Source organism: Syzygium oleosum, unplaced genomic scaffold, assembly GCF_021117445.2.
Source record: "Syzygium oleosum isolate NSW1041296 unplaced genomic scaffold, Sole_v2.1 Sole_v2.47, whole genome shotgun sequence".
Lineage (NCBI taxonomy): Eukaryota > Viridiplantae > Streptophyta > Magnoliopsida > Myrtales > Myrtaceae > Syzygium > Syzygium oleosum.
The window spans coordinates 1,100,851-1,115,556 of NW_026607531.1; the positions used below are offsets into that span (position 1 = coordinate 1,100,851).

The window sequence follows — 14,706 nt, forward strand, 5'->3', positions numbered from 1 at the left end:
CGGCCCGGCCCAGACCTTGTGTACGGTGAACAGGGTCTTGGGTGGGTCTGGGCGGGTCAAGCATGACCCTATTGGTTTTGGGTCGGGTTGGGTATCAAGAAAGCCCGACCCGACCCATTGACACCCCTACTTTGAATTACGGAATTTTTCAATACGTGGATAGGAGCCGGAAGTTCCTCGCTGAATGAACGAGTATTGTGCAGGAGAATAGGAAGACGTAAGCGGCCGGTTGGACGTGGCAAATTGATCTGTGATGGGGACGTTCAACAGACCGCCACGGTTCAACTCCAAAAGCCTCTCGCATCAAACGCCATAATTTGGCCGGACCCAAGGCTTCTCCTCCGATCGCCTCCGTCGTCTGCTGTTCAGTTTCAGCAAGCTTTCGGACTACAGGAAGGGAAGCGAAATGAGTGATCCCTGCCAGTTTCCTGAGCTAGAGCTTCCTTGCTCAGCTATGGCCTCGGCTGCGGATGTGGCTTCTGCTCTGCCTCAGGCTCCGTCGGATTCTTCACGTAACTCTCTTTCTCTCTCTCTCTCTCTGAAAAATACGTGCTTTGCTTGAAAAGACGCTTGTGGAATTCGGGGGAGCAAATGTCAAGTTTCGGTCTAGAGAAATGCATTGTTAGTGCGCTGGATAAATGCTGCGAAATCTGTTCGGTTGAATAACACGAGATGAGAAAGTTTTGACGGAAAAGAAAATGCTAAATAAATACTAGCTTCCTTAGATGACTGGTTTTATTCCGAGTCCACATCGGTCCATAATGAAGATTGATTAGCTTCTGCATTTCCTTTAGTGGGTTCTGATCAGGTTATGTGAGAAGTTGGCGTTGAAAAATTGATTGGCCAAGTTCTTTAGGCAACGGTGCTTACAAGTTGGCTTGCCTCTATTCTGGAATCTCAAATGCGGTTGAGGTATATGTTTAAGACCGGGTATCTAAGTTGACTATGACATTAGCAGGAACAAGGGGGAGTGCACTTCTCAGTTTTTTCTGATAATAGCTGTTGGTTGAAGGTGCGGAGTTTTTTTTGGTAAATATTTTTAAATTACCATTCCAACAACAGACAAGATAAAATGAGTTTTATTATGGAGATGAATTTGAGACTGCATACGGTTACTACAGTTCCTCAGTTCATCCCCCATTCATTCCACACATGCTATGATTCTTTTTTCCCATGATCTGAAATAAATAGCTTAAAGTGCGGCACAAGCATTGTTTTTCAATTTGGCAGTTACCCATTTCGTTCTTTCAGTGGTGGCCATCAGAAGGACAATCTCAATCATGAATGAGACCTATTTCCTAAAAATAAGAACCAATTGTAGTCTTGAGTATAGTTTAAGTCACATGTCGGATAATGAATAAGGAAAATGTGGACCATTATGGGCTCTGAGGCTACTCGGAGTGAATTAACTACGCACTTTGTACCCAATGATCGAAATTGATGACCCGACTTTGGTCAAGTGAAAACATAGAGCAACTTGTGGCCTCGACCATGAATGGGACGTATTTCCTAAAAATAAGAACCAATTATAGTCTCTAGTATAGTTTAAGTCACATGTTCGACAATGAATAAGAGAAATGTGGACCATTATTGGCTTTGAGGCTACTCGGAGTGAATTAACTACGCACTTTGTACCCAATGATCGGAATTGATGACCCGACTTTGGTCAGGTGAAAACATAGAGCAACTTGTGGCCTCGACCATGAATGGGACGTATTTCCTAAAAATAAGAACCGATTGTAGTCTTTAGCATAGTTTAAGTCACATGTCCGACAATGAATAAGGGAAATGTGGACCATTATTGGCTTTGAGGCTACTCGGAGTGAATTAACTACGCACTTTGTACCCAATGATCGGAATTGATGACCCGACTTTGGTCAAGTGAAAACATAGAGCAACTTGTTGCCTCGACCATGAATGGGACGTATTTCCTAAAAATAAAAACCGATTGTAGTCTCTAGCATAGTTTAATCATCGTTGGTTTTTTATTATCTCTATGCTTCAACTTATAATAATCTGAACATTTGAAATTAGTCTCTGTTATAAATCATTTTGTGTGTTTGAGTACGTCGCAGAGTTGATTTCATGGTAAAGACCTCTCGTCCTATTCTCGGTCACTTTTAGAGTAAAATCTAAACCTGTGCGACATGGAATGGATGTTGTGCTTGAAAATTTTCACAAATATATGTTCGAAAGTAGGTTCCCCATCACTATAGCAAACTTTCTCATTCATTCGTTGTATTCTCTGTGATACGGTGACCATGGATGTTGATGATTGGAGTCGATATGTTAATTGCTTTGTTCTGTTGATGGTCAGAGGTGATGGATGGCGTTGTAAAATGTATATACGTTGGCCTCTGCTTAAGAATTTGTGTAGAGGATTGTGCATAACAAGTCCATACATGCTGATCTCGAGCAGATTCTAAATGCTTTTACGCTGTTTGTTTTATCGTGAAACGTTTAGCTATATTGGTTTTCAAGGAACATGTTTTGTAATTGGGAGGATTCTGTTTGGAATGGTTCGATAGATTCTGGATAAGTAACATTGTATATTTGTCGCTTGAATAGAGATGGATAAAGATTTGGCCGACAATTAGAAGAATAAAAGGGAAGTTAGAGTGTATTGGAAATGAGAATGAAGGAGTCTTGTCGAAATGTATTGTGTCTTGTCAATAAATGCTGGAATCTTGCTGCGATTTGTTAAAAACATGCTGGAATTGAACCGAATGCATGCTCACCGTGATTGTATTTCTCAGCCTAGTGAAATTCTCGTTCTATTTGTCTTTAGTTTGATGACACAAGTTCATATAAGTACTGGTGGAGACAGTACATCAATTTAATGTCAATTCTTTACAAAATAATTGGAAATTTTGATCTCGACTAATCTGTAATAATTCTGAATGTTGCTGCACGGCACTAATTGGATATGATTTTTGTAGATTCAAACTTGGCTTTGCTCTGGCATGATGCAAATGAGTTTGTCTAGCGTGTTGATTGTTTGAGCTGACTGCTAGCTTATTCCATTATCGGCTGTGACCTTCTCTCACTTAGAGCTAGCTTGATTTTCGTCCTTTCATGATGTGTGCTCACCACCTGTTTGCTGATATGCCTCTTAGACATAGCTATGAAATATATCATGATTTTTAGTCAATTTGGGGATGGGTTGATGTAAGCAATTGGTTTGCTAGCATTCGAATTTGATTCTATGTTACACTTAAATGTTATTGAGACCAAATTTGACGCTATTCTTCCATTTCTTTGTCTATGTATATCTCGGTGATTTGCCATGGCAAACGGCGTTGAGCATGTGGTCTGGATTTATCTTTCTCAACTTTTATTTCTGGAGGAGGCCAATCCCTCAAGGTAAGACATACTCATGCTTTGTCAATTATTACCTAGAACTCTGTTGGGATCATGTTCAGTAGAGGATTTAGTCCTGCAAGTTTGCTTGCTGCTGTCCATTGTCTATGACTTGTTTCCTGTTAGGAATTGTTAAAAGTCTGCTTGAAGTTCATTGGAACTTGCTAGAATTCTTGGAAGTTGTTAAGGACTTGGTTAATAGAGATATTCGAAACTGATTTCAAGTCAGTCTAGGCTGGGAGAACGGCTTGGGGAGCTAATTGATCAATAGAATGATATTAACAGAACTTGCGTTTTCTAAGTCCAATGAGTCACTGAGTTTAGATGGGTGATTAGGCTTAGTAAACCTCAAAATCTTGCAAAGCCGTTAATTAATGAAATGATCCTGACATCCTGAGCTTTGACTAGATAGGTCGCACGTCGAAAATGAAAACCGTTTGCTAGGTAAAAATGTACACATGACCTGAACATGAAATCTGGGAAAACTGGTTGAGAATGTGTGATAATCTGTTCCTGACCAACCTTTGTTTGTTTCGTGATTTTTATGATTTTCTGTGTTTGAAATTTCGAGATGTGTTCTTCATGAAAGTTGCGAGTGAGATCTTAAGCTTTCCAATGATATAAAATTCATTAGAATTGAGACTCTTTTGGTTGCTCAAAGGTATGATCACTATGCCGAAATATTTCCGCACTTGGATCTGGGAAATTGCTTCCATGAGCATCCAAATGCCAAATGTATTTTGCAATTTTGATGAAATTGAGGTCCTTTGCAAAAACTCATAACTAAAAAGTTGTTTATTAGGGTCTTAATTTGTAAATTGGAATGCTTGAGGACCTAATAACAACATTTGCTGGGCCAATTTGGCAGAAATTTCGGATAAGGTCAATCTAGCCTTTAAAATTGTTTTCAATTGAGTTCTAGGAATAAATGGAATTACTGGGGAAAATCAAGGGATTTTTAGCTAAATGTTAAAACTTGAAAGTTGTTCAACACACGTTTTTCTAACTCCCTATAAAATTTGACGCATTTTTGATGTCATGTGATATTTTTCTCGCATTTTTTCAAGTTACGGGCTGAAACGGAGTCGAGTATGGGGTATCCAGGTTAAGTCAATTTTTTTCGGATAAATCGGGTTTTTAGAAACGGTCCAAACGGTCTTCAAGAACTCTGAACTACATATCATAAGCTTTCTAATGACACTTGAACCATGTCAATCGGACGTTGTTTGATAAGCCAATTGGGTCTAAACAGAATATAAACTTTAATTGAATAAGTGATCTTGAAGAGGCTCACTTCCCCTTATGTGATTAATTTAGAAAAAAGGGCCTAATTGCATGCTTAATTTGTTACGTACTCGTGTTTGTTAGATGAATGATTAGGCGCGATGGATGTTCGGCAAGTAGTTATTGCGAACATTAGAATCAAATTTAGGGGTTAAGCTATATTGATCATCATTTTGTGAATGCAAATGGTGGTCGATTATCATTAACCATCAATCAATTAATCGTAGTCATTAGGAATGGGGGTAATTGAAATGCATGGAAGGCAAAGGTCGACTCCGAGGCCATTCCATTGATTGATTTCGATGAACTTTGTTGCTTGATTGTTTTGAATGATTGCATGTGATTTAATGAATGAATGTGAATGAATGGAAGTTGGCCAAGCGAGATGATCCAAGGAGGAGGTGGTCAAAGCTCTTGAACATGATGGCAAAAGACTGATGTCCAATCCGGTCTCAACCGCTTGTAATAGCTAGCTAAGTTTAATTAATAAACAAGATTAGCTTAGGTTATAATAAAATTGGTTATTTAGAAGATGACTAAACATCTAAAAAGAACCAATTTTAGTCTTTAGCATAGTTGTCCGATAATGAATAAGGGAAATGTGGATCATTATTAGCCTTAATAATACTCGGTAGTCAATTAACTACGCACTTTGTATCCAATGATCGGAATTGATGACCCTAATTTGGACAAGTGAAAACATATGGCTCATCGTAGCCTCAGCCATGAGTGGGACCTACCTATTTCCTTGCCTAGGATATGTTTAGACTTCTAGGTTCACTTTGAGCTTCGTAGTAAGTCCTCGAGAATTTTGTGGATGGAGATTAAAGACTGATGTCCAATCCGGTCTTAATCTGTACCATTTGTTTGTTACTCGACCATGTCTCGAGTTTTCAATTCGTTTTGTAATAATTACCCAACGAGTTGCGGGTTTTTCTTTATCGCACTTAGAATAGCTCTTCTTTCAACACCGAATGCATTGGGTATTTACTTGTGGTACCGTTTTTAAATACATTATTTGTTGATTTTCTTTATCAGATTAAGATAGGTTTAGTTTAGAATCTTAAATGGAAAAGCACAAAAACAAGATGCATGGACATTATTGGTTCAAGACTTTTGGCATGAAAATGATAAAAACAAATGCATGGCCATGTAAGCGAGTACCGAAAGGGCGTTAGTGGAAACAGTAATGTAAGTAAGTCCCTGTATATGGATATCTCTGGTTCCATTGAAATCGAAATGAAATTCTCGCATTTCGATTGGATATTCTAGTTGGCCCCTGGCAAAAACCTAGTGGCAACTCCAAAATGGCCATTGAGAACAAAATTCTGCACTACCGCATTAAGGACGCCACTAGGTCACCCTAATATTATTTTCTTTTCCTCTTTCTTCTTTCTTTCTTTGGGTGAGATTAGGGTTTCTCTCTCGACCTCGAATGTATTGACTTTATAGTGATAAAAAGACATCTGAATTACCTTACCAAAAAAAAAAAGACATCTGAATGGAACTCCACACCATGGAAAATGACTTTCGGTTCCATATGCCGTGAAAACATAGTAAACCCGAAAATAGGTCAAGGACTGTAGAGCACACGACATTATGAGAAAAATGAGTTTCTATGTCTCCTGGTATGAAACACACTGTTCCCATCAGCGTTCCATTGCAGAAGATCGGATATTGAAACAATGCTGAGATGAATACAAGAAAAAAAAGTAGAGCAAAACATTTTCATGATCGAATGGAGATTTGTCCATTTAATCGCTCGTCACAGAATTTTAATTAGATGGTAAATAGCTTATAGGAGCGGAACACTAGCTTCCTCTGCAAAAGTTTCAGGCAATAAATAAAAGGAACAGTGAGTATTGTAGTGCACTTAGAAACCAAACTGCCTTTCTTGCATAGTGGTGTCCAATTAAAAACTGCATCAACTCCAACAATCCCAGTCTGATCTAAGATATTTGGATTAGGAAAATGTTATAATATCGATAATGTGATCTCACACTGTCCACATTAATTTATTTCATTGACATTTTATTGACCGAATTAAGGTGCACAATAACAATAGTGATTGCCCAATGCTAAATAATTATTTTGGGGGAAGTTATCTATAACTAAGGGTATATTTGGAGATATAAATAGGTCATCTAAGCCAAATCTCTCTTGACCTCTTACTGTTTGACACGAGATATTGGAAAATACATGAGAGGGCAATTGGCTAAAAGTATCTATTTACGATTGTTTAAGACCTTGCATATTCGGTTTGCGACTTCATTAATCGCTAGAGGTTAGTATAGAATTCTTCGCTTTTTGGCAATAGATTCTAATTTTGCATGGTTTTTGTTTATCCATCAAAATAAGACTCTTTAGTCTTCCGCTAAGTTTATATTCTAACATTTGGTATTAGACAATGTTATATCTCTGCCTTGATGGCTTTTCATGTGGTTTTAATTGAATTAAAAATAGGGGGAATTAGCGGTAGAGGGAGAAATTGGCAATTTCGGCCAAATTTGGGTCACCCACCACTCAGCTTTGAACCAGTATGATTACAATGCCATGGGCAAGAAAAGCCCTAAGTTAATTCGGCATTATGGTGATTTCTGAAGGCTAATTGTGTGGTGGAAGTCGTGGTGGTTAGGGTTTTGCGTTTGGCGGAATTTTGCTTGATTTGTGTTAATTTCTTGGCCGTTTTCATCGAATCTTGTACTTGTGTGGTCGTGCTGGCTTGGTCTGCAAAACCCATCACTCAATTTGGTTGAAGGTGGGCTGTCGGAGGAGACCCAAGCGGTGGAAGATGCGGTGAGGCAGTTGAGCGGTCCGAATTCGTGCAATAAGGAAGGTATTGAACATCGCGAGTTTGGAGATACTAAACACCACCCGGGGGTGGAGCTTGACCGTGTAGAGGCCGTTGGATGACACCATTGAAGCTTGGTTTTCAAATCGCCTTTCAAAGGAAAAAAAAAATCTCTCCAAACGAAATGGTGACTGTTCCCCCTTCATGTATCCAAATCTGAAGTCAGTTGCCTTGAGTTTTTACAATTAATATTTGGTTAAAATTTTGATTTGGTTGAAAAATTCGAAAAGGATTTTGTTTACTAGGCGAGAGAGAGAGAGAGAGGGAGAGGGAGAGAGATTTTGGGGTAAATTTTGGGGTAAGCAACGGCTATTGAGAGAGGTCCAAGTCGACTACGTTCACGGTCTCTAGAAAATTGTAACTTGGGTAGCCAAAATAGGAAAATTTGATAGAATGCTTGATCTTTGTACCCAATTTCTTGCTTACGTAATGAAATGCGACATGTTTGATATTTTGAATCCGATTTTCTTTGATCATACTAATCTTTTTCCAGTCCACAGACCCTTTTAGTGTATTGCAAATTTATGTAGGATTGGGCTCAAAGGAAGAGTTGGACTGCCGTATCAAGATAGCTACCTTTACTAGAAAAATAACAGACCCAAAAGAATAGATGATTTTCCATTCAAATGCTCAGGGATACAGAGTCGTTGACAACAGTTTGACTATTTGTCCTTATCCTGTTGCTAAAATTTACGTTGTATCTTATTTGTTTTTTTTCTCTTTATCCATATTTTGCTATAAAATTAGAGCTCTTTGGGAAGCCCTCAAGCTCCTTCACCACCCGGACCATCTTCCCCCTCATTAGTCTTCGTGGCAAAGTCAAGTTACCACCATACTCTTTGAGCTGCTGAACACGTTGAGAAAGCAAATTTGCTAATATATTCACATTATTGTTATTTCAACTTTCCAGTGTATAAGAAACTTATGAATGCCAAAAATAGTTACATCAACATTTTTGAATGACTGCTTTATCATTGTTAACTAATATATAGCACGCACGAGTTCCCCAAAATTCTCATTTAAAAGTCTTGCTTTAAAAAATTAATCATTGTTTTCTCTCGACTATTTGTAAGTTGTGCGAAACTTTTCCTTTAATTTATAATTAACATGAAATGCTCGAAATTTTTTTAAAATATTAAAAATAAAAAATTTTAAACCAAAAATTCTTGAATGCCCGTTGTTATCGATGAAATGAATGATAACTAGACATTAATATATTCACATAATCGGGATTTAAGGCAAGCAAAATGACTATACCATGATTTTATAAATCTCAGGCCTTTATAAATCTGAATTTGAAATTTATACAACGCTTCACACTAGTTTTCCACACATGTATTACATGTTGGATAATATCTATTTCTTCTACACAAAAAATTTCTTACTTTTAGCATATGCAACTTCCAGGTGTTTCTCTTAATACTATATGAAGAAATAAAAATTAAAAAAAATACTTTAACAGTAATGGTGGTTATCCAATCACAAATTGACATGTGTGACATGTTCCCCAGCTCCGATAATCTATCGCCATTTGAATGTATTTGAGATTCAAGATAAGACGTGAGCCAAGTTTTTCTCATGGGTCCATGGAATTAGGTGTAAATATGCATCTTTAGAGACATATGGAATAATTACCGATTGTACTTTTTCCATTGGCGAGTCTTAATTCCAAATTTGCTTTCCAACGTTGACTTCGTCCATTTTATTCAATTACATATGGGCTATTTACATCGAAAATTAGGAGACTCAGAAGAAATTACTTTCAATTGACATATCTAAAAAAGCTTACACAAAATTCATTTGAAAATTCACTAGCACGTGAGTTATTTCGAAATTGGTTCTACCCGGGAACAATATCGAAAATGACCGATTCAGGAATTGACAATTCTAGAACCGACCGGTTCGATTCCAATATTTTGTAACCGGGGGTCATAGAGTCGGTAATCCATTCTAGTAATACGCCTCGTCGCCCTTTAGCGATGCTCGAGCTCGCCTGTGGCCGGTCGCTGGGCTTTGCTGTGGTGGGCAACCGGCCGGAGAAGAAAATAAATAAAAATAAAAGAAAATGATAATTAAAAATCGTTTTAAAAAATAAAAAAAAATTATTAAAAGTAGTGTATGGAGGAAAATTTGATTTGATTTTCCATACCAAAAGGCAAAAAATGTTTTCTGGGTCTTTTTTAGATTTTAGCCGAACACCGGAAAATTCTGTTATTTTCCTGAAAAATGACTTTTGGAAAACATTTTCGCGAAATTTTACGTTTTCCATGAAATGAACAAAGCTTGATATTTTATAGTGAAGAACGGTACAGCTTTAAAGAGTAGACGAATTGGTAATTCAAAATGAATGAAGATCCCATGTTATATGGGAGATAAAAATACAACCAAAAGATTATTGAGAATAACAACACGTGTCCTACAAACGAATTTTAGCCGGAAAAGGTACATAAACAAGGCATATGATCTTACCACTGTCACCACCACATGCGTCCGCAAATGTGATCAGTGTTATCAGAAAGCTAAAGAGAAAAGATAACCAAGGGATCAAAGCTCAAGCATACTTCTCATTAGAAGCTGCCCGTTTTAGGCTTCACCCCGCTACTTCTTGAAGGATAACTTTACAAATGGTCATAACTCAAATTATGTTCTACTCCATCAACATTTTTTAGTAATCAGAAGCCGTGCTCAAATGAAAGTCGAGATTCCTGCACCAAAGAAGGAAGGGAAGAAAAGGAAACAAATGGGACAAATGAGGTTGAGAGATAGCTATATCTAGACACACTGCTGAGGTTTACCATTGGTTGTCAGATACTGGTGGTGTGGTGGCACGTCTATGTATTGGGTCCGTCCAAAATTGAAAGACTTGCATTTCTTCAATGGGGGTTATATTTAGATGACATTCCACTGTCAGCGCTCCCCCGTCTCTTTCTGAATGTTTGATAAACTTTTTATACAAGGAACATCCTGGATAGCCTGTCTCCCCTGTCAAAAATTTTAAAAACTATCCTCATCCGGGGATGAGGATTTGGATCTAGGCTAAGGCAGCGCGCAACCAACTCGAAAGCAATCTGGAAACCTTCTTCTACGAACTCTTTAAGCCTTGGAGCCATCAATTTGTACATATTTCTTTTCCTTCCTAGATGCAGCCAACAAAGTTATGTTGATCGGAAGGTCGATTTTCGTCTACGGCTCTCATTATTGTCAGAATTTCCAAAAGAATCATGCCAAAACCATAGACATCACTCTCTATTGTGGGGTGCCGTAAAACTATTATACGCCCAATCACTAGACAGGAATTCATTAAATAAGTACCCGTTTGGTCCTATTTAGATATAAATACAATCCACGAAGTACCCCGCCAAATGTCTCAACCACCACTAGCAATCAAAAACAGGCACTTGACCTCAAAGGCCGAAACAATAACTTGGTATGGTTATACTAGCTAAGAACTCAGGACGTTGCTGCGGAAAGAGAGCTGTTAATATTGATCATGAAATTATCAAAGTAATTAGTGGAATAAAAGTGTACTAAAGCCCAAATTATGTTATTATTGGCAATTCCAAAGTACAATATTGTATCTCTTGTCATCATAATATACGTCATTCATGGCTTCAGCAAGGTAGTTATTTATAGCATGATAGACATGAACCTAACTAATTAATCTGCAATTCAGGTTGATGCCGATTCTTAGAAATTTTCAAGTCAAAATAATCTGGATTTGGATATCATAGCGAATGCTTTTTAATGCATTGCCTTCGCTGAAATTATAAGGACACGTGTAGATAAGAAAACAAAAGATAGAAATTTTGACTCTTAATCGACATACGTATAAGATAAATCAACTTCCTTTTAATAATTTCAAAGCTAAATTTGCTAGTCGTAGATGATAAACAGCAAAGTATAATCAGAAAACACAGATATCATGATGTAAATACATGTAGACCTGAAGTGCTTAAAACAAAGAAACAAATAATACCTTCCATGGATCTACGTTTTTCGGTAATTATCTTGTGCGTGTAGGTAGGACAAATATCGCATTTGGGTGGGTTAGTTTCACAAAAAATGAATAATTTAGAAAACAATTTTCTCAAAGTTATCTCTTATATCGCCTACATATTCTCATTGTCCACGAAAGCGTGCGGACATAAATTATTTCTCAACAATGAAAATACTTTTCATTAACTAATTACTTCGAATAATACAAACAGTCATTTTTAGTAAAATATTTTTTCTATTATTCATTTTCAGCGAAATAGCCGCGGAAATTAATTGGCTACTCGAAGAAACCTAGATACTCCAAAAAACTTTAATTATGAATCAGTGCTACGCTAATTATTGGTTGTGCATCCTATCCAAAAGTACCAAAGACAAAAAAAGAAAAGAAAGAAACTAAAACAAAAAATAAATTCACTTGTCAGCAATGCATGAGTCGTCAAAGCGGAAAACTAGAGTTAGACTATAAATCCACAATAACAAGCTACATATAAATATAAATTTAAGAGAAATGATTATGCATCCTTAATACGCTGTTAATTGTGAGTTTAACGGTCTATTTCGGGCCATAAAAAAACAAATAAGAAATAATTTTAAATTATTGTGTGGTCCAAAAAAAAATGGGAAATAAGAAATACCCAACTTTGCTTCTTTCGGGGTTCTTAATGGTCTTATGGTCTGCATTTACTTAATAACTTCAAACTTTCAAATTGGACGTGTTTGGACATGAGAGGTGATATTAAAGTATTGAACACCACTTGTTTACGCGCTTATAATAACCGTAGTTTAAAGTAGCCGCTAACAGCAATTTGCGAGAATGAAATTCACACCAATAGCAGCCTCTATGGTCCCTATTTTGGTTATAATAACATAGCAGTGATTCGGTCCCCCACGATTTACTCCTTGCTGGCGGTGATTTATTTACTGTTCGTGTGCCATTTTTTGGGAGGCCGATTGGGTGCTGCCCTCCAAAGGTCAAAAGGGTTTCTAAGCATCAATATGAAATATTTCTACACCTTCCAAAGATTCCTATGTAATCTCAGACTCCCTTACTAGGCAATAAACTTTTTTTCTTTTAAGGAATTCGGACTCCATAAATTCCATCGTGAGTTTGGAGATATTATACATCACCCGGGAGTGGAGCTTGACCGTGTGGAGGTCACTGGATGACACCATTGAAGCTCGGTTTTCGAATCGCTTTTTAAAAGAAAAAAACATCTCCCTATGAACGAAAAGATGATCGTTCCCCCTTCATGTATTTGAATCTGGAGTCAGTTACCTTGAGTTTTTATAATTAATATTTGGATAAAATTTTGATTTGGTTGAAAAATTCGAAAAGGATTTTGTTTACTTGGAGAGAGAGAGAGAGAGAGAGAGAGAGAGAGAGAGTTTGGGGTTAGCAACAGCTAATGTGAGAGGTCCAAGTTGACTACGTTCACGGTCTATCGGTCAATTGTAAAGTTGTAGCTATTAGCAAAAGCAATCCTCTAGAAAATTGTAACTTGGGTAGCCAAAATAGGAAAATTTGATGGAATACTCGATCTTTGTACCCAATTTCTTGCTTACATAGTGAAATGCGACGACATGTTCGATTTTTTGAATCCGATTTTCTTTTATGATACTAATCTTTTTCTAGTCCACAGACCCTTTTAGTGTATCGCGGATGTAGGATTGGGCTTAAAAGGAAGAGTTGAACTGCCGTATCAAGATGGCTACCTTTACTAGATTAAATTTTATCAAATTGAGTTCAATTTCTTTTCTAAACGATTTAACCTTCTAAAACTAGATTACATCAGAACTGTCTACTAAAACCCAAAGCCATGTGAAGATAACAAAAATGAAACTAAGCTAAATATGATACTAAAGCCTAAAAACCTAATCAAGGATTATTTTTCGAACCAATTTTCCGGTTTTTTTCGGATTTTTTTTAAATTTATGTTTTAATTTTGTATTATCTGGAAAACAGGGACTCCGGCCGGGCCTTTAAGCCCAATCAGAATATGAACTGGTCAGATCTTACGGTCTGGGCCATGGAGACAAAATTGGGCCATTATATCAGGCCCCTCTCAACCCAAACAAAATATATTAAAATTCGAACTCGGCCCAAACTCCTATTAAATAAATCAAGCCCGAACTCGGTTAACTTAAGTCAAGCACAAACTCATTTAAAACAATAACAAGCTCATATCAAGTACATCCCACAACTCAATGGAGGCATTCAACGAACGGTTGGTGTGCGATGAAAATAGTTCTCACCTAAAATCAGAGAATTAGAACGACAAGGTCGTCACAAGTCATTAAGAGAAGACTCAGATCAACTCAGATTCTCACACAAGCAACTTTTGGGCAACTCAGCATAGTATTACGCTCAAAGCAAGAAGAGGGATAAACATTACCCTGATTTATTGGGGATGTGAAGACTGCAACAAGTGTTTGAGACGGCAAAAGAAGTCTCGAACGAGAGGACTCTTCGTACCTGTTCAGCCAAAAACAGAGCCGCTTTTGAATCTCAATTGACCAAGCACAGATGTTGGATATCTGATACGAGTATTACAGAACGAAAAAGCTTTGAAACTCCACGGCTCAACTAATCCGATCGCTCCAATACAAAAAGTTTTGAGCGAGAGAAGAAAGGACGATTGTCGACGGATGATCGGAACAGTAAGACTCCAGCCAAAAAGAAAAGCGAACTCCGACTCCTTCCTCTTCACGGCGCGGCAAAGAGGAAGGATGATCGCTTCGTCCATGGACCAAAAAAAGCTCTCCTTTACGTGTATATCCCTTTGACGATGAAAACTGCAGCTAGTTCTAGAAGCAATTGTGCGAGTCACCTTCTTCGCATGCGCATGAACTTTCAGGTTTTTTGTTTTTTTTTTCTTTTTTAATCTTTTTCCTTTTGCCTCAGAGAAAAACGGATAGAGAGAATAATAGAGAGATAAACTGGGCTCACGGATTGATGGGCTCTTTACGAATCGGGCTTGTACAAATTGGATCCAAGTTCATGGGCTGAAATGAATATCAAATTAAATCGGGTTTATGGGCAACAGTTATGCAAATTGGGTTTCATGAATTGGGCCACTGCAAATACATAAATGGATTTATTGGGCTGTCTTTTTACTTCTTATTATTATCTATTTTTGTTATTATTGTGCTTTTACAAAAACGAAAATTTGAATTATTATTGATTAAAATTCAAGTGTCAACAGCCGTCTTAAGAA

The 14,706-nt window shown here is 37.4% G+C and overlaps 1 long non-coding RNA gene across 2 annotated transcripts; it reads left to right on the plus strand.

The window, feature by feature from the left end:
* Positions 1–117: 117 nt before the first annotated feature.
* On the plus strand, positions 118–8,195 carry LOC130136601 (uncharacterized). Of its 2 annotated transcripts, XR_008815434.1 has the most exons (3): positions 118–3,363; positions 7,403–7,480; positions 8,026–8,195. It is a non-coding gene; the product is annotated as an uncharacterized LOC130136601 (long non-coding RNA). The 2 variants fall into 2 exon arrangements; XR_008815433.1 differs by having other exon boundaries at positions 7,403–8,195.
* The last annotated feature ends 6,511 nt before the right edge of the window (positions 8,196–14,706 follow it).